The 20,290-nt window shown below is 40.6% G+C and overlaps 1 pseudogene; it reads left to right on the top strand.

Moving 5' to 3' along the window:
* Positions 1-16,967, top strand: part of LOC110641111 (probable terpene synthase 12) — a 71,668-nt pseudogene extending 54,701 nt beyond the window's left edge.
* The last annotated feature ends 3,323 nt before the right edge of the window (positions 16,968-20,290 follow it).

Here is a 20,290-nt window from a genome sequence, read left to right as displayed (position 1 = left end):
GACTTGTGAGGTGGCACATTTATCGGATCTGCGTCGTCGACACTTGTGGCACTTCCGGAAATACTCGATGCAATCCTTTTCCATTGTGATCCAAAAATACCCACGTCGCATGATTTGCTTCGTCATCATGTGTCCATTGGCGTGAGTGGCACAATTTCCCTCATGAGTTTCACAGAGGATTCTCTTTGCTTCTTTTGCATCTACGCATCTCAGTAATTCGCCGTTGGAGCTTCTTTTGTATAGGGTTTCTCCACTGGGAAAGTACCCTAATGCTAACCTCGAATCATCTTCTTTTCATTTTTGCTTACCCACGAGAATTCTGCAGTTCTCTGATGACTAGGATGTCATGATACCAAGGCTTTCCGTCGGGCTCTTCTTCAATCATGAAGCAATAGGCTGGCTCATCCCTTACCTTAATCTTCAACGTCTGAAATGTCTGCCCTTCTTCGATTTGAGCCATAACAGCTAGAGTAGCTAAGGCATCAGCAAATTGATTCTTGTCTCTACTCAGGTGAGTGAAAGAGATTTCTTCGAATTTCTTGATCAACTCCAGTAAGTACTTCTGATATGGGATCAACTTGGGATCCTTAGTTTGCCATTCTCCCTTGACTTGATAGATTATCAGAGCCGAGTCTCCGTACACCTCCAACTTTCTGATTTTCATCTCTATAGCGGCATGTAGACCCATTACACAAGCTTCATACTCTGCGACATTGTTGGTACAGTCAAACCCTAATTTAGCAGCTGTCGGGAAATGTTTTCCGTCAGGATACTAAATGACTCGATTCCATTTCCTGATAAATTGACTGCTCCATCAAAATACATTTCCCATACATCGGTTGGCTCGTCTTCTTTGCAGTCTACCTCATTAATATGTTCATCAGGGAACTCGAAATTCAGAGCTTCATAATCCTGGATAGGGTTTTCTGCTAGGAGGTCAGCAATCACGCTACCTTTCACCGCTTTTCGGGTCATGTAGACTATGTCGTATTGGGAGAGTATAACCTGCCACTTGGCTATCCTTCCCGGCACGAATGGGCTTTCGAATACATATTTGATAGGATCCATCCTGGAGATAAGCCATGTCTTGTGATTCAACATATAGTGCTTGAGGCGATTTCTTTGTCCATGCTACTTGTATGACAAGTCTTTTCTAAGAAGGAGTACCTTGACTCACAATCATTGAACTTCTTGCTCAGGTAATAAATGGCCCTCTCTTTTCGGCCGGAATTATCATGCTGTCCCAAAACACACCCCATAGAATTCTGTTGGACTGCCAGGTACAGGATTAAAGGCCTTCCTGCCACAGGTGGGACCAATACTGGTGGATTTGACAAATACTGCTTGATTGTCTCGAAAGCCTTTTGACAATCCGAATCCCATTGGGTAGGGTTGTTCTTAGAGATGTCGAAAATAGGCTCGGCTTTGGCGGTGAGATTAGAAATAAACCTCGAAATGTAGTTCAACTTTCCCTGAGCTGCGCACCTCCTTTACATTTTTGGGGACGGCATTTCTTGAATAGCTCGAACTTTGTCTGGGTCCACTTCTATCCCTTTCTCGCTTACTATGAATCCCAACAATTTTCCCGATCTAGCTCCGAATATGCACTTAGCAGGGTTCAGCTTCAACTGGTATTTCCTGAGCCTTTCAAACACCCTCCTTATCACCTGAACGTGGCTCTCCTCTCCCCGGGATTTGATGATCATATCATCCACATACACCTCTACTTCTTTATGCATCATATCGTGGAATAATGTGACCATTGCTTGTATTTGGTAAGTAGCCGGCATTCTTCAACCCGAAGGGCATGACCGATAGCGAATACCCCCATTGGGTGATAAAGCGTTTATCCTTGTCTTCCTTGTCCATCGGAATCTGATTGTATCCTGATGCCCCATCAATACACGAACATCTGCCCAAACCCGCGGCATTGTCAACTAACACATCAATGTGGGGGAGAGGGAAATCGTCTTTCAAACTAGCTTTATTAAGATCCCGGTAGTCAACGCACACCCTGACTCTCCCGTCTTTCTTCATTCTGGACGACGTTAGCCACCCATTGGGGTATTTGACCACTTCTAAGAACCGGCGTCATCTTGTTTCTTGACTTCATCCGAACCTTGAGCGGTGTATCGGGATTCATTCTCCTCGATTTACGCTTCAGGGATCGTTCCGGAATTAAAGGAATCTTGTGCGTCACTATCGAGGGTCCAAACCGACCATATCGTCATAGCTCCATGAAAATCGTCGAGAAATTCCTTAGCGGACCGATCATATCTCCCAATTCCTCACTCTCCACTACCTTAAGTTCCCTTTTTACTTCTTACGAGCCTAAGATTATTGTGTGAGTTTCATCTTCACAAGGCACGAGGGAGTGTTCATCTTTTTCATTGCTTTATTCTGTAAGGTCTTCCTCGAATCACTTGAAGTAATGGCGGTTATGGGGATTTCAAAATTAACGGAGGAATTTACGAGTCTATTGGATTATTAGGTGTTAATTGATGAATTGTCTGAAGGAATAAAGAATAGAACATGTTATAAGGATGGAATTAAAAGGAAAGAAAAAGTATTGGATTAAAAATGCGCTATTAATTCATTAATATTAATGCCATAAGAAAAGATCCATTCTGATATTACACTTGTCACCATGGACAAAGTGATCAAGTGTAGATAACCAGAGGTACTTTACTCGAGATTGAGTGCAGGATATCCTCCGTTGTCGGTTGTCAAGCTCCTGCTCTTGACCATTGGCGAAACTAGGGCCTCATACAAGGAATCGGTTGGATGACATCTATGGATGGATCATCGGTGATTCTTACGTACTTGCCGGATGTTGAATGGCCAGGTTTAGTGAAGATTTCCGTGATTCTCGGGACTACTTTCACCTTTCCCATCTTACGGTCAAATCTACGATCCGAAGCATTTTTCTCATCCAGAATCGCCCATCCGCGAGGGCATCCTCCTCATACCCCAAACCATAACGGCCTATCTTTTGAATGGCCGGTATAGGCTCGAGAATCCCTTGTAATGTGGCGCCTAGGCCTTTACCCTCTTCATACCCACTTCTTGACATTACTTTGGCCACCATAGCCATGGCCCCCTCCTTCCCAGTATCTTGCAACTCGAGGGCCTGGAAAGAACTTTCCAATGACTCCTCGGCTGCTTCCACATAAGGGAGTGATTGCGGCTTGGTGACCAGTATGGCCTCTTCGCCCCTCACCGTGATGATTTTGCCGTCCTTAATGTATTTGATCTTCTGGTGCAAAGTCGAAGGAACGACGTTCGAGAATGGATCAAGGCCTCCCTAACGACATGGTGTAGGTGGCTCAATGTTCATCACTTGAAGCGTGATATTGAAAGTACATGCACCGACACGGATTGGCAAGTCAATGTCCCCGACACCTCTCTCCTTGTTCCGTCAAAGCTCTCACCACCATAGCACTTTGGCGTATGTCCGATTGGTCAGCGGCAATCTAGCCAAGGTAGCGCTAAGCGATACATTGAGGCGATCCGTTATCGATGAGGACCTTGGCCACTATACAGCCTTTACATTTCACCGTTATATGCAGAGCTTTATTATGCCCTAAGCCTGCAGGGTCTACCTCCTCTTCAGAAAAAGCTACAGAGCTGGATGCCTGGATTTGTCCCACTAACTTCTCAAACTGCCCCGGAGTAATGTCAGGGTTGACAAAGGCACGATCCGAGATTCTGTAAGGCTTGTCGGTGCACTTCCGAACTCAAAATCAGCGATAACAGCGAAATCCGAGCGGGTGTCTTTCTCAACTGTTCCACCACGTCATACTCGCTCTGCTTCATTATTTGGAGCAACAGTTCTTCATCTTCTCTATGCTCAACAGGCTCTGCTTCCCCTGCTTTCTCAACCTCCTCTTCCGTGTTTCTTGATGACTCTCCCATCTTTACTTTCCCTTTTCTCTTTTCTCTTTCCTCGTTCAGTAACACCTCCCACTTGGGTTATAAACTCGACTTCTTGCTCAGTGGAGGGTTTTATTGCAATAACAGTGAGGACTTGTTTGGGAGTGATGTTCTTTGGCGAGTCGGCATAAGTCATCCTGAAGTACTCGTGAGGAGCGAAACATGGCTTTGGTAGTGCCGGAGGTGAGGCAAGGCTAGGAGCGGATGTGCTGCTTGACGCTCCCTGAGTAAAAACTTGGAAATTATAGTTCCAAGGGACAGCATGAGTGTTGGTGATGGGAGGCGTGGCGGAGTCTGAATAACTGTTTCTGGTGGTGAGGCTTCTTGTGGTGAGAAGGTGATTCTGGGATTGGTGGTAGAAGCAGTTTGGCTGAATGTTGTGGTGTTCACGTCCCCTTCCGTCTTTGACCTCTTCTGACATCTAAGAACCTTAAAAGACAATAAGTTAGGACCTCTTGCACTGAACCCCTCACAATCTCGCGACTCATGATCATTGCCCCTCCATGGTAAGGACACCCGTATTCTCCTCTAATCCCGTTGCACAGGGCAAGGTGACCCTCTCTTCTGGATATGGCAAAAATTTCTTTGAAGTAAGGGACCAACTTGTCCACTTAGGTGTCGATCCTTCTCCCTCGGACTCAATCATATTTACACCACTACCCGCATTATGGTTGGGCGGTGGATTTGAGGTGACATTGGGAGAGGAACCATTCCCCTCAATCTTCAACCACCCGTTCGGATTAAAGCGTGCACTCTCCCTGCGAGTGCCCGCGATTATCGGTTGAATGCCCTTGTGCCCCTCCATGGTACTCACACAGGCGGTGGCATCGTACCACACAGGATCTGGCGGTGGATTGGGTCCAAAGGGGTGTGCGATTTGGTTTATACTGACAAGGTATCGGTATATTTCACCGAGAGGGAGGAAGGGGTGGATCGGGATTCCTTGGAGGTCTCGGGTTATTTTGTGGTGGTCGTGGTTGAGTTGGTGGAGGAGGTGGTCTTGGTTGGAAATTTGTGGGTGGGGCGTATTGTGGGCGTGTTTGTGGATAATTAGGAAAGGAGGTGGAATGTTGGCGATGGTTTGGCCATGAGAGGGAATATGGCGGTAGTTATTTTGGGAAATTGGGGGTAATTATTTGGGCGGGTGAGTGTACATCACCTTCCTTCTTTTGCCAAAATTGGCGGGCTTCTTCCACGGGGTTTTGACCAACTCTGTAGTCTTCCTATTTTCGATTAGCTTCAATTCTCTCACGGCTTGGATGATATCGAGAAGCTATTGGAGGTATTGCCAATCATCGAGTTGAAGTAGGAGCCTTTAATGTTTCGATGAATAGGGAGCAAAGTTCATTGTCGGTCCTTTGGAGGATGTATACTGACCTTCTCCCTCCATCGTTAGGCGTCTTGCTTGAAACTTTCCGGTCTTCTGTACCAGGTTGCAGAGGTCCCTCCTTGTGGGTGCCGCATCACAATTGAATTTATATTGCTTGAGAAGGTATCGGCTAAATCCTTCCGAGTGTAGCTTGCTCTGTCAATTGTATGCACCATCTCGGAGGCTGCTCGGAGGCTCTCGTGAAAGAAGTGAATGAGAAGTCTATCGTCTTAGTTAAAGCGGACATTTTGGCAATGTAGGTTGCCGGTGGATCTGAGGATCAGAGTTTCGGTGTACTTGTGAAATCCGGAACCTTGAATTTGGGTGGTACCACCACATCGGCACCAATCTCGGTGCGACACATCATTGAACCATACATGTTCGGCCTCTATTGCTCTCAGTCTTTCTTCTAGGCGAGATAGTTTCTCGTTATCTCTCGCCCTATGTTCTCCTTCCAACAGTATGATATGCTCCTCCAAGCTGGGAGGCGAGGGTGGAAATGGCGGAGGATCGGGATTGAATGGTGAGGCTCGGCATTTGAGGCAGGGTAATAGGAAAAAGGTGGGTCATTATTTATGGTCACCGGATTGTGATGATTGTCGGGTCGGAATGGGAGGCTGAAAGGTAAAGAGGTTGAAGCTTGTTGAGGATCATTTCTTTGTAGGGCGGAGGAGGTAATGGTGGGCTAGGTTAAAGTAGGTTTGTTACGAGACATTTCCTTCATTAGTCTCATAATTTGAAAGTGATCTTTCAACTCGGAGACACCTTTTGTAGGTTACATACTTGCTCTGATTTTCCATTATCTTCCTTGTTCGAGATCTTGTTAAGTACACTCGCTTGGGTTAAGCAGTGTGTTTGGTCGGACTTGCCTTGTTTGAATCAATATTGATTTCTGTGAGGAGTAAAAAGAAAATTTTAAATAAAATTTGAATTTTTGCGAGAAACTAAAAGTCTGATGCGGGCCGAAGGATCTGATGGCATTTGAGAGCCAAGTTGAAATCTGTAAAAAGGATAATTGCCTCAGCTTTATCATGGCATCGTTCGATAGTCCGACCGTGAATGACGGGATTGAATGCGCATTTATGATACTGTCCATATAAGCGCGTTTCAATTTTCACATAACCCTAGCGAGGAAGTTCCTACGGGAGTCATACTATTCATTCACAATTTTTGCTAAACAATGGTCCAAAAATCACTTCATTAACTGAGTAATTTGTACATCGTTTCTTTTACATTGGCCTAGGCTCTGGAAGATTCTTTATAATAAGATGACATTTTCTGAGATACCCATATAACCTTTCTTCTTGCTTGGCAGGGTCGAACACTTTCAGAGCATACTCGGATTGAGTAATAGTTCCTTTTTCCTGTGCTATCATCTTCTCCAATGGTCCACATTTTCTTTGAGTCCTTGATAGAGGCGACTTGTTTCTCTTTCTCCTTCCTTTCTTTAGCGCACTCTTTCAAGATGTCGTTGATGAGGAGTGCCTGTTCTTTTAATTCTAGCTTCTTCTTCTTGTTTTCCTGTTTATACTCTTCAACGAGTACCTCTTGGTACTTCATCCTTTCCTGAAGCTTACTATTCTGCCCTTTCATCTCTTTAACCTCAGCTTGGAGAGAGTCTCTTTCCTTTTCCCACTGTACCTCTTGCTCTTCGAACCCTATTTTTTCGGCCCTTGCCTCTTCCCTGAGCTTTCTTATCCTCCTCTTAATTTTCTGCTGTTGGTCCTTCAGCTGTTTTATTTGTTCCTGCAATTGTGAGTTCTCGGTATTTGCCTTTTGTAGCAAGTCGACCAGGCGATTATCAGCTTCCTCTAATAAGGCGTCTTGGCGAGGGTTGTCGTCCTTGAATTCTACAGTAGAGTGTTCTCGGTCCCTGTCAGTTCTCCATTTAAGATAATCGCCCGAGGCACTTGGGCCTTTGGGTGATTTCTCTATCAGAGTGATGCTTTCCCAGGACTTGCGAGCCATTTTCAACCCTTCTTCTTCCTTGAGCTCATGGTAGAAGTGACCTTGGTGGTATTCTTCAATGTTGATCACAGATTGTGTTGAGCCGAACTGCCTCATTACCAATGCCGGAGTGTAACTTGTGTGCGGTTATCCCAATTAGGGACACCGATGAATACCTCTGTGCAGATCAAGAAGGGTTGACTTGGCGTCCACAACTTCCTCCAACGGTAACCATGGCTATTGAAACTCAAAATCCGTTCCCGCCACTGTTTTTCATTCTTCGGGCTGATCACTAACCGGGTCATCTTCTCAATGGGAGGCTGGTCAAGGTACCAAGTCAATCCTTTTGTCTCCACAGGACACATGTGACTGATAGTCCAGAGGTATAACAACTGAGAGCAACATTTAATGGACCCTTTCCTGTTATGCTGCGGTAAGTTAGGGTTAACAAGGTTTGGCAAGAATTGCTGGTATCGGATTGATCCTGTCTTTCTCTTGTCCAAAATACCTCCTTTGCATGCAAGTGATAATCCTCAATGGCCCCGGGAACAGGATCAGACCATAGATTCCCAAGGCGAGTGCCATGGAAGCTTGATCCCACAGTTTCTCTTGGAGGTAATGATCTAACCGCTTCTCAAGGTACGTCCAATACCATCCATGCGTGTTCCCCTTGGTGTTTCTCTGGACTTCACTTCTTACGGGGAAAACCCAACATGTGTGCCAACCGTTTCAGTGCATCTATGCTCGAGGTGTAAGTAGATCACATTGCAAGGAGTATGGGATTCCCAGCAATGCCTAATATTCTTCCATAGTGGGGACCGTGTCAATATCATTGAAAGAGAATACTCCGTACTTAGGATTCCAAACCGACAACATGGCTTTTAATGCCGGGATTTGGACCTTGACTTGCATTAAGGTTGCAATCCTTCCGTACTTTTCTTCAAAGCGTACCTTGACACGATCGGAAGCGACCTCCATCTACTAGAGGACCCTCGAGGTTGTTCATTTTGACCTCTATTTTATCCAAATCCGGTGAAGGTAGCGAGCTAGCGGCGCCTCGAAAGCATCATTTTGGGAGAGTGCAGGACTATGAGCGGTCGGACCAAAGTTTAGCATTACGAACCTTTTACGCGATCGACTCGAGGATGCCATGATAAAAATGATGCCTATCCTTCTACAAACTCTTGGTTTGGTAATGCACTGAGAAGATTCGTTAGTAAGACAAATTAGGGTAATTTTGAATCATCTTGTTGTGGTGACACGTACACATTTATCAAAGTAGGAAAATGTGTAGGTGTTTGATAAATTCAAGATTACCCTCACAAAATGAGCGAAAGGAAATCAAAGAGAGCAAAGTAAGAGTAAACATGTCCCTTTTTGTCCTATAATAGGAGACTCACGATCTGGAGTAGCGCTACCTATTTGGATTAGTTCTATCTTATAAGGTAGTTTACTACGGCTTTCAACTATCGTGACGGTTTAGCTCAGGATCTAATTTTTCTAATAGCCACAGGTTCCCAAATTGCCCCTACTGTAAACAGTAGAGCCCCATTCTACCCCCATGATATTGTCGGGAAAATTCCACGGGTATCACGGTAAATAGAACGAGTTTCAATTTGAGCAGAAGCCTTCACGGATACTAACGGGGTAAAACCCACGGGTACCGCTACATGACCCCCTCCTACTTTCCTAAAATGGTAAGAAAGCCCGGGTTAGGACCATAGTGTGTGAGGACATTGTGTAAGTGTTCAGTGTGTGAAGGGACACCTTTACCTCTTCCCAATTCAGGGGGATTTTATTTTCCATTTTTTTCATTTTTCTTCCTTTTTGAAATGAAGAACACTGTGAGAAATAGAACATGCAAAACAAAATAGTTAGCGGCAGTAATAATTAACATATAAGACATCGCCGAGTGAGCCCATCTAACTATAATTTGATCGGACAAAAATTAAATCTAATTTTGGACCACTAGACCGGGGTTAAGTCGCTATTTCCCCAGTGGAGTCGCCAAGCTGTCGCAATGGGATTTTGCGGTCGCCCGGACGATCACTCACCGAAGTGGGAAAGAGTGAGGAGTCGCCACCTTAGTTTTGAGGGGAACTAAAGAAAACCATTTAAGAAGATAAATAAAGAATGAAACCACTTCAAGACAGAGATTCTAGGTTCGGGGTCCGTAAACGGGTGGGGAAGGTGTTAGGCACCCCACCTCGTCCCTTAATAAGGGTAGGTAGATTTAATTTTGCGTCCTTTATAAATTAGTTAGAAGGGCTCGGATGGGAATGTTAGTCCTTTTGGTAAAAGGAATGTTTGATTTTTCACTGATTAGGATCACCCAGATACATAAGTAAATGAGACAACCTTAGTGAATTACTTTTGCATGTTAATTTTACTTAAAAAGGAATGTTTTATTTAAAATTTAATTTAGGAGATCGGATAAGAACTCTCCCCCGATCCTCTTTTAGATATTCATTAAAATTTTGGTTGGGGATCGGATAAGGACTGTCTTAGATCCTATTAAATATTTATTAGAGATTTTAATTTGGGATCGGATAAGAACTCTCCTCAGACCTCTTTTAAGTATTCATTAAAATTTTAAGTGAGACAGGATAAGAACTCTCCTCCAATCTCTATTAAGCATTTATTAAAATTTTAGTGAGACCAGGATAAGAACTCTCCTCAGATCTCTTTTAAATATTTATTAAAAATTTTGAATTGAGGTCGGATAAGAACTCTCCTCCGACCTCTTTTAAGTATTTATTAAGATTTTAAGTGAGACCAGGATAAGAACTCTCCTCCGATCTCTTTTGGATTAGCGAGGAGCACGGAAGGGGCTTTGCCGATCTCGAATTTCAATTTCAGCTACATGTCACAAGAACCTAAAACTAAGGTTTCGGCATTCAAAAATCTGGAGGTTAGGTTTCTTGATACCCTATGACTAAATGGGTAATACTAAACTTGATTTACCGACCTTCCATGTAGTCATTTCACGCATACCTATTAATGTCCGATCATTACTGTCTAGTTTATTTTGGTTTTATTCCTCTTCATGGTATCTTGCGAATTCCCGTTCACGTCGACCTAATAGTTTGGCTATTTTCTGGACGTGTTATTCAACTTTCTCTTGTAAAAGAGGCCCTTAAGTTGCAGATACCTATATTTTGCACGACCACTTACACGCTACTAGGAGCTAAAAGCTCGTATTCGAAATAGCGAAAATTGTGAAATGATGGACCGATCACTAAAGAGATAATTCGAGAGTAACGTTCTTTGAGATTTTTTCTTAGAATAAACTTAGAGTAAACCGCGTGCGTAGAGAACAAAGAAAGTGCGAAAAGTAAGCGCAAATACTTAATAAAGCGATAATATGAACTCTTACCGTGAGGAGCCAAATATATTGAAATAAGCGAGGTGGTAAATAGTGATGAAGATGGCGGATTGATCGGCTGAGAGTTGATGTCTGTGAGGAGCCAAATGTATTGAAATAACTATGAGGTGGTAAATAGTGATGAAGATGGCGGATTAACCAGCACGAGAGTTGATGTCTGCGTGAAACCGAGAGATGCTTTAGCTAAAAGTTAGCAGGGTAAGAACCGGTGGAAGGAAGTTGAGCTTGAGCAGGAAGAAAAGAAAGCAAAGATGGCGAGTATGACCGGATAATGAACAAGCTGGAAATGTAGAGTTCGATATTCAAAATCTTTTCCAAGAAAACACTCCTGAAAACTAGTTTCAAAAGTCTTTTTGATCACTACAAAAGCAATGAGTAACAAAGCTGAATGAAGTTTGAGTTCCTCCACGATAATAGCGACCTCTTGTCTATATTTTTGTCCGCTTTTTCGTCCCTGAGCAGTTTTTTCATGCAGTATTTATAGGAATCGGGTGCTCCCCATGAAGGGTCGGGATTCATTTTGAGGAGATGGAGGGTCGGGATTTTGAAGTACATGATCGGATGTTCGGGAATTAAAGAGAATCAAAGCGAATGGTGAGATCGATTCTCAAAGTATTTGTCCTTTTCCTCTTTTAATCAAGCGGTCTTGAATCCTCTTGTCGGAACGATCGAGGGTGAGAGTGAAAAAGCAGCTGGTATTGTCATCTTCTCTTTTGATCCAAGGGTTCGGATTCATCCTTACAAGGAGATCAACGGTGGAGATTGGGATGTACTGGTGTCATGACATACCACGGCACTGTCGACGTGCGGGCGATTCTTAGGCGTGCGGTGGAGATCTCGTGCATCGCGCTTTAACTACCTCGGCTCACGATTACGGCGGCGGTTATTGGAATTTGTCTTATTCTTTTTGTCTTCCGATCCTCCCTAGCTCCTATTCCGATCTCTCATGCGATCTCCTATCTCGATCTCTTTTATCCCTTGATCGATCTGGATTCGGTCCAAGCATTAATTACATCTCGATTTTGAAGCGTCAAGCCGTTTTCCGCTCGACATTAAATGCCCATTTTCCCTATATATACCCTGTTGATAGTGGCATTTCCTTCATTCGATTTTCTCTCTTTCTCCTTGTTTCTTGGTTCTAGCTATTAGGGAAAGTTAGGCTACAAGCGTGGTTTTGATCCTCTTAGATGGAATTCCCTATTCCTCGTGAAAATTCTGATCCGGTGATTGGATGGTCCTAATTGGCGATGGTGAGAAGCTGGATTTGACCGATCCGTATTGCGGGCTTTGGTTGTACCGATCTCGAGTTGCTCAACCGAGTTCATTCGGCTTCTCATCACATTGAGTGTTCGACGGTTTGCTCCCACATTGGGTGTTAAACGGCAAGGATGAAGCATCCGATCGGCAATATCCTTGGGATCGATTATAAAGCGATCCTTAGATCACTGGGAGTATCCTTGGCATTAGTTATAAAGCGATCCATGGATCTCACAGGAGTATCCTTGGGATCGATTATAAAGCGATCCTTAGATCGACCTCTTGGATAGGATTTTTCACCGGTCTCTAGAGATCACAGAAATGATGTGATCCAATGTTAGTGTAATCCGATCTCTAGAGATCGCCCAAATGATGTAGTCTGTCAATGTAATCAGATCTCTAGAGATCACCCAAATGATGTAGTCTGTCCTTTATTGTAATCCGATCCCTAGAGATCGCCCAAATGATGTAATCCGATCTTTTTGCAAATAAAGACTTTATTTAGCAGTTATCATCTTATTATTTTTGCATTGATTATTTTCCGATCTCTAAGGTGGTTATCCGATCTGGTTCTTTACTTGAATGACACTTGACTAATCCTTTATTCAAAATATTTAACTTATTATGCCGATCTCCAATTAATCGATCTCTGAACATTCGGATATTTGAGAGAAGTGTCAGAACAGCTGTCGAGTCTCACCAATCGATGCGCCGCCTAGAACCTCGCGAGCATTAAATGCTCGGACTAGTATAAATAGGGGAGGGTTAGCCAGTTGTTCTCTCATTTCATTTTCAGTCTCCTGCTCATAGCTTCGAAGTTCTCTCATTTTCTCCAGTTTCTCCGACGCCGATTAGACTCTGGTAAGGACTTTGATCTTCTTTTTTGTTTAAGTTCTTTGTTTCTTTTGAAAATGAGCGGTGCCGAAGGTCAGAGAGCGGCGAGCCCTCCTTCCATTGAGTTCTCTTGGTCATCGTCTGATGAAGAAGAGGCAGTCGGGCCAAGCGCGCAACCTGGACCCCTTAGGGTCCCTGCTCCAGGTCGGGGTCGGGTCGTACCATTAAGGCGTACGCGCCCTTCTTTAAGGAGAGAGACCCTTCCTATAGACGAGCTTCCATCGGTTCTTCGGGAATCCGATCTGCAATCATTTGTTCAAGAATACAACATTTGTCCTGATTCATATGAGCTGATCAAGCGCCATGGCGATCTTCGTGTCGATCATTCTTTTGAAGAGGATGACATGGTCATGGTGTACGAAGAAACGATTAAAGGCGATCTGAGGTTTCCTCTAGCCGATTTCTATAAGGAGGTCCTAAAATTTCACCGAATATCCATTGTTCAAATCCACCCCAACTCGTGGTGGATCTTGGTTGCTTTCCGAGGTCTATGCCGAGCTAAGGGAATCAGACCTCTACTAAAGTGTTCGCCAAGCTGCCGGCTAACTCACCGAAAGGACGATGACCACTGGTTCTTTCAGGCGAAGCCTAATTGCGCGCTCTTTTCCGATCTGCCCTCGTCTCTTAAGAACTGGAAGAATCGTTTCTTCATTGTGAGGAGCAAAGATCCGAGCCGCTTTGAGGACTTCCCCCGCAGCTGGTGGTACCAGGGACCCTTGCTTCCGAACCATATTACCCTGAGCGAAGAGGAAAGTTTGATAGTGATGGATCTGAAGAGTGAGGCTGCCACTAAAAAGTATTCTTGTTTGGATTCGGTGACTGCCGAGCTGCACCATTGGACTGTTTCACCGCCATCGCCAAGACCGCGAACTTCCGCTCTCTAACCTCGGCATCGGTATTTTCTATATCTCAATTCTCACGACCTTAGTGATCTCACTAACCTTTTCTTTGTGCAGGTATGGCGGGTGGTGAGGGTTCAAGGAAACGGAAGAAGGAGAGAGAGATCTCCCGGAAGATAAAGGAGATAAAGCGTTCGGAACGACTCCAAACGCCCGGTCACGAACCTGGGGAGATACAAAGTGATCCTCCCCAACCTTCGGGTCCGCCGACCACTGAAGCTACCCGATCTCCTCCTAGATCGGAGGAGCGCCTCCGACTCTGCGGTTGTTCCAAGCGGGGAAGGGGGCCTTCTCAAGCTCAGGAGGACCTCTTCTCGGGCGCTCAAGTCTTGATCGATCGCTTGAGGAATAACCGATGTCAAGGAGAACTCGATTTCGCCAAAGTCCTGGGGTCTACCATCTTCTTTCAGGAGGATCGGGACAGGCTATCCCAGAATGGTCTCGACGACATATTGACTCGGACCATGAGCTTAAACGTGGAGTGTCTGGTGAACCAGACCATGATCCGGGAGAGGATTCAGCGCCTGGGTAAGGAGATCGGGAAGAAGAATCAGGAGGTGGATTCCCTCCGATCCCAACTCTCATCCGCCGGATTATATATCTCAAGTCGAGGGACGGGCAAAGCTCCATGAAGACCGGTTGGCGAGCAATCGTGCTTTGGATGAGAGGGACCGTGCTATTAAGGAAGTCCAGTGCTTCATGCCAACGAAGTTACTGTGTCGCTCAACTTATAGAGGAACTTGAGGCGAAGGATAAGGAGCTTAAGGAGAAAGATAAGGAGCTTAAGGAGAGGGATGAAGAGATGGTGACGGGAATAGCCGAGGCCTATGTGAAGGCTCACAAGGATCTCTTGGCCGCACTCCAGGAGCGTTACCCAGAAGAAGACTTTTCTTGGATGGCCGATGTGGCTCCTGAGGACAATGATGAAGACAGTGAGGATGAAGCCGAGGGTGAGAGGGAGAGGGAGTGATCCAAATGTAGATCAGGCTGGGGGTGATCCCCCAGCCGAATAACTTGTACAAATTATGACATGAAATGAAATGCCTTTTGTTCAATGAATGATTGTGATCGGAAAATTTTAAACCATTATTTGTCTGAGTATTTGATTGTATGAGCACAGCAAAACAAAAACTAAATGTGATTATTAATCTAAGTATGAGAGATCGGAAAGCACTTTGAACATGAGATCGGTAGGGAAGAAATGCTGAACAGAACTTGACCGAAAATTTAACTCGAACACTTAAGATCGGAATCGAACCAAAACTTTAGCTCTTAAACTTTCGGAAAGGAGGTCGGCAATAAAACTGGTAGGAAAAGATCTAGTGCCCGTTCATTTTATTCATCAACAGAGATCAGGAATATTCTTGACAGGTCCGGAAATCCGACATCGGGTTTGAGAGGTCGGTAAAATGATTTTGAGAGATCGGCGAGGCTTTAATGAATGTGAGGACTTAGCATTGATTCAATTCTCTGTGAGGAGAGATCGGAAATGTGACCGCCTATCAAAGAGGGACTGGAAACGTGATTAGCTGTTCAAAAAAAAAGATTTTTTTATTGATTCTAGGGATCGGCCAAAATATGGTGTCGACACATACAATAAAAAGAAGGATGCAAATCATTTTTTGCTTCAACTTGCAAAGATGAATTTCAACATGGTTCAATCTATACTCCAAAGAGATCTTAAAGACATGTCCAAGTATGCCTAAAATACCTACTTAATGTAATATAAATTCTCTAAAGAAATAGTAATTAATTTCAGTAATTTATCTTTGGGATTAGGTGGAGGAAAAATAAGGGACTAACAGGCAAGTTGAGTTCAGTAGAGATAGACTGATGGAATGCTTCCTCTAGACGGTTGGAATGGCCTTTGAGCCTCACTTAAGTTCTTGTCGTAAAGGGCTAACAAAAGTAACCTCGTTTATAACCACCATTGATGATGTATATGATGTTTATGGCACTTGGATGAATTGGAGTTATTTACAGATGCTGTCGAAAGTTACGAATTGAATGAACGTGTATATAAGTATATGATTACGTTTCATAAAAATAAAATTTATATGCTAATTTTACGGAGATTACAAAACTTTTTTTTTGTGATGTAATCATTAAATTATAAATTTATTGCAAATTATAAAATAGTTTACTTAATTTTTAGAATAAGTTCACCAGAAAACTTGATACGATATGTGACTCACAACATGACTTTGATATTAGGGTAATTAGAAGAGATGAAATATGTACCTTGTCATCTATTAATCTTTATTTTGCATTATTAATTATATATAGATTTATAAAAATTCTAAACTATTCAATTTCATATCAGATGGGATGTCAACGCCGTGAAAGATCTTCCAGAGCATATGAAGTTTTGTTTCTTAGCTCTACACAACATTGTCAATGAGATAGCTTATGACACTCTCGTAGAACATGGAGAATACATCCTTCCTTACCTGACAAAATCAGTAAGTTCCTCCGATTATTATTCCCTTATCTAGATCTGATTTGTTATGCATTCAAGATACAAACATGTAGGATTTATATCTATATGGATTCTTCCATCTTGTTTCTTGAATTTCTATAATGAATTGGATTTAGATAAGCGTTTCATGTAGAATTAACAATAGATAATTTCAAATTTCAGTGGGCTGATTTATGGAAAGCATTCTTGCAAGAAGAAAAGTGGAGCCACAAAAAATCCATACCATCATTTGATGAATATATTGAAAATGGATGGCGATCTGTATCAGGAGCTGTTATACTTAAGCATGCCTATTTTATGCTGGATCAAGACATCACAAAGGAAGCACTTGATTCCTTGGTAAACTACCATGAACTATTAAAATGGCCATCAGTTATTCTCCGACTTTGCAATGATTTGGGAACTTCATCGGTATGTACATATAGTATATTTCTTATACTGACAAATTTTGTTTAGCATATAGAATGGACAATGGATTCTTTATTTGTGATTTTCCAGGATGAGTTAGCTAGAGGTGAAACTGCAAATTCAATTTCGTGCTATATGTATGAAACTGGAGTTTCAGAGGAGCAGGCACGTAAACACATAAATAAATTGATAGATAATGCTTAGAAGAAGATGAACAAATATTATCAAATTGGGAAGACTCCTTTCGCAAAACCTTTCATTGAAGCATCTATTAATCTTGCTAGGATTTCCCAATGCACATACCAACATGGAGATGGACATGGAGCTCCTGATAGCAGATCAAAGAAAAGAGTTTTGTGGTTGATAATTGAGCCAATTTCAATCTGTGAAAGCTAAAATAGAGTTTGTACAGTACTTAGCCAATCATATTTTTTTAGCCATCAACTCAAAATGCTCTACTATATTATAAATTATAGAAATAAAAGGAATTTCATTTTTTTTAATTGATCCATCACATACATCAATAAGCCTAACAAGGCCTGCAAAAATTGCTACATGTGTTAATTGCTGCCAAACATAGCAATAGTGATGAAATTAATTGCAGCCAACAGAATACAAAAGAGCAAAATGCAACAACATAACCTACATCTATTTATATTCTTGTACAAAAGAGAAAATTCTAATTAAATTTCCCGCCCTTTCTTGCTTCATGCTTCTTATTCTTTCAATCTTTGTAACAAACTGTTTCTTAAGTCTTGTCTGTATGCACCGTTTCACTTAATTGCAATGCAGTGTTTTACATCGTCTTCTTCAGCTCAACATGCTAGCTGGCGGGAAGAGCATTTAAACAAATTACAGTTGCCTCTGTTATAAGATCCCCTTTCAAGCTGTAGCTTGGGAAGGAGAAACCAACCCAGCTTGGACACAAAAAATGGACACAGAGGAGACACTTGGTCACGACTTGACTGTGAGATCTTCGTATTTCCAGCAGCTAATGGAAGCACATCTTGACTTGACTGCAATTCATGATGACTGGATTGAGGCACAGAAGCTTATAGCTTTCCATTTTTCTCTCAAAGAAAATATATAGAATTAAGGGTTTTACTTAAGGGCTTTTCCTATTAAAATTTGGATATAAAATTTAAGTGTTAAATAAAAATTCTTTGATAGTTCAAAACTAAAAACATTTGAATAAAATAGCAAAATATACAAAATTTTAAAATTTTTTTGCTAATTCACCAAAAGGATTAAGATGTTAATTTTTAAAAGTAATTTTAGTTAATTTAAAATTTAAATTTAAATTGATTAGATAAATTTATATTAATTCTAATTGAATCAAATACATTTAAGTGGAAATGAACCTAAATTGAATCAATTTTTTTATTGTTAGTATTTTTTAAATGATTAGATACCATGTTGTATCCTCAAATTGCTGCATCATTTTCATTCTCCAATACATGCCAACATAAATTTAATTAAAAACAAAACGATTGTGATTAGGGGATTAACTCTCTATTTGATATAAATTAATGGAGATAGTAATATTATTTTGTACATAAAAATTAAGTTATTTTACTATAATATCTTTTAGAGTATTTTTATAGGAGAATGTAAAATTTTGAAATTTAAAATTTAAATTATGTCTGTTACATTTATTATAACTATAAATTTTAATATAAATTACCATAATTACTTGAATTGAAGCAGATTAAAGCAATCAATTTAACCAGTTTAACAGAAGTTTGACCTGGTTTGACTACTCGATGAAAGAAAGTCCACTTGCAACTAACGCTTCAGGGAATTGAACATTAAACTTCAATAAGATTTTCCACAACAACATCCAAATGAGCCTACAACACCTTTTGTGTTAGTTTTACAATAATATATGTATATATATAAACAACATCAATTACATTAACATATAAAATTATTTCTTTCACTAAATTATTTTATACTAGTTTTTATAATAACGTGTAGTGCACGTTGATTTACTTGTTATATAAACTCATGATTGAAATTTTTTTAAATAATTTTTTTCAATTTTTCGTTTGTGATAATAATCAACTAAATTTAGTTATTTATTAGTATAATTGTATTTTACTTCTAATTAAAGTTGGTTTAAAAATTATAAGAAAATAAAATTAATAAGTTATATTGCCTTAATCGATTAAAATATTATAAATAAAACGAATGAAATAAAATTTTTAATATATATTATTTTAGTGATTAAAATATTATAAATAGAATACCATAAATGTGGTATGGGAATATGAATATTTTGATTTTATAATTAAAATTTATCATTTACTAAAAGATATTTTCAAAAAAATTTTAATTTTTTAAAATTTTGTAGGCCCCGTAAGTTATAATGAGCTTAGTTTTGATGATAACAAAACTTAATGAAAAATACATTAACTCTTTGTGCATAAGTTTTTGAAGTGATTTTATAGGTTATGATATGCAAAGACATTGATGGAAGGTCTATTCTATTAACATGACTGAGATAAAAGGAGATTGTTATCTTGTATACCACAAGACGAATCAAAGTCCATGAATAATTAGGATAGAAATTAAGTTCTTAGGTCTATTGTACAAGATTAGAGAGATTATGCCATTTAAGACCTAAAATCAAATTTGTTTTTAGATTCAAGAGTTTAAAAAGTGTTTTTACATCATTTCTAAGGTTTTTGAATGGTCAAAATAAATTTTACAACCTTCCTTCAAAAACTCAAAATTTCAAAATTTAAATCAGACAGTAGCGAAATTAGTTAACTTGTTGCGAAAATTAGTTAACTAGTTTTGTTGTTTAAAATTTTCTGTCTTACAAAACTAGTTAACCAGTGAAAATTTTAGTTAACTATTTTCATGCTCTGACCTTATACAACTCTGCTGCATGACTTTTAAAGAAGTAACGGCTAGTTTTTTAAAAATTAAAGAGCCATTAGACACACTCTTTAGCAGACGTTTTAGAAATGGAAAGCACCTATAAAACACATCATTTACTACAATTTTACCTAATGAAAGTGTTCCTATTCATTAAGAATTTATTGTGCTATTTTTAAAGTTTTCATTGAAATACTCTTAAGCTTGAGTGACAAATCTTCTCTCTCAATCTTTTAGCATTAAATTCTATATCTGAGAGTTATTGAGAGTGATTTCATCTATACCAAAACCTATTTAAGGTTGTGTCAATGTAAGGACACACTTGTGGAAGGTCTTCAATGTCACACCCTACCCCTCTGTAAGACGTAACATGATCCCGTAGTATACCTAATGAATTATCAACTTCGCCTACTGATAACCCATTAAATACACTACAAGAGATTTTCAAAACTTTTCTTACTTCTTTTACAGTGGTGAGCACTATTTACAGGTGTTAAAAACCTTTTTGAACTGAAGTGAATTAGCTAACACAATTAGACTATTAGTAATTTCTGTAAAAATTTTGGCAGAGTGCCCTCTGTAATTTGGATAAAACAGTTCTTCAAAAACCTGTAAAAAAAACACTTCAATATTTTCCTCAGTCTCAAACTCCAACAAAATTCAACACAATATGTTTTTCAACTCAATCCACAATAATTTTTGAAAGGCTGAGATAAAGAAATACAGCACAAATTTTACAAGCCAAAATATCTCATAATTTACTTTACAACTTCAATGTATAATTTTAATTTACAACTGCTCAAAACCAAGAACAATATGTACATACACTGGTCATA

Source organism: Hevea brasiliensis, chromosome 7 (assembly GCF_030052815.1).
Source record: "Hevea brasiliensis isolate MT/VB/25A 57/8 chromosome 7, ASM3005281v1, whole genome shotgun sequence".
Lineage (NCBI taxonomy): Eukaryota > Viridiplantae > Streptophyta > Magnoliopsida > Malpighiales > Euphorbiaceae > Hevea > Hevea brasiliensis.
This window is presented reverse-complemented; position numbering and strand designations above follow the sequence as displayed.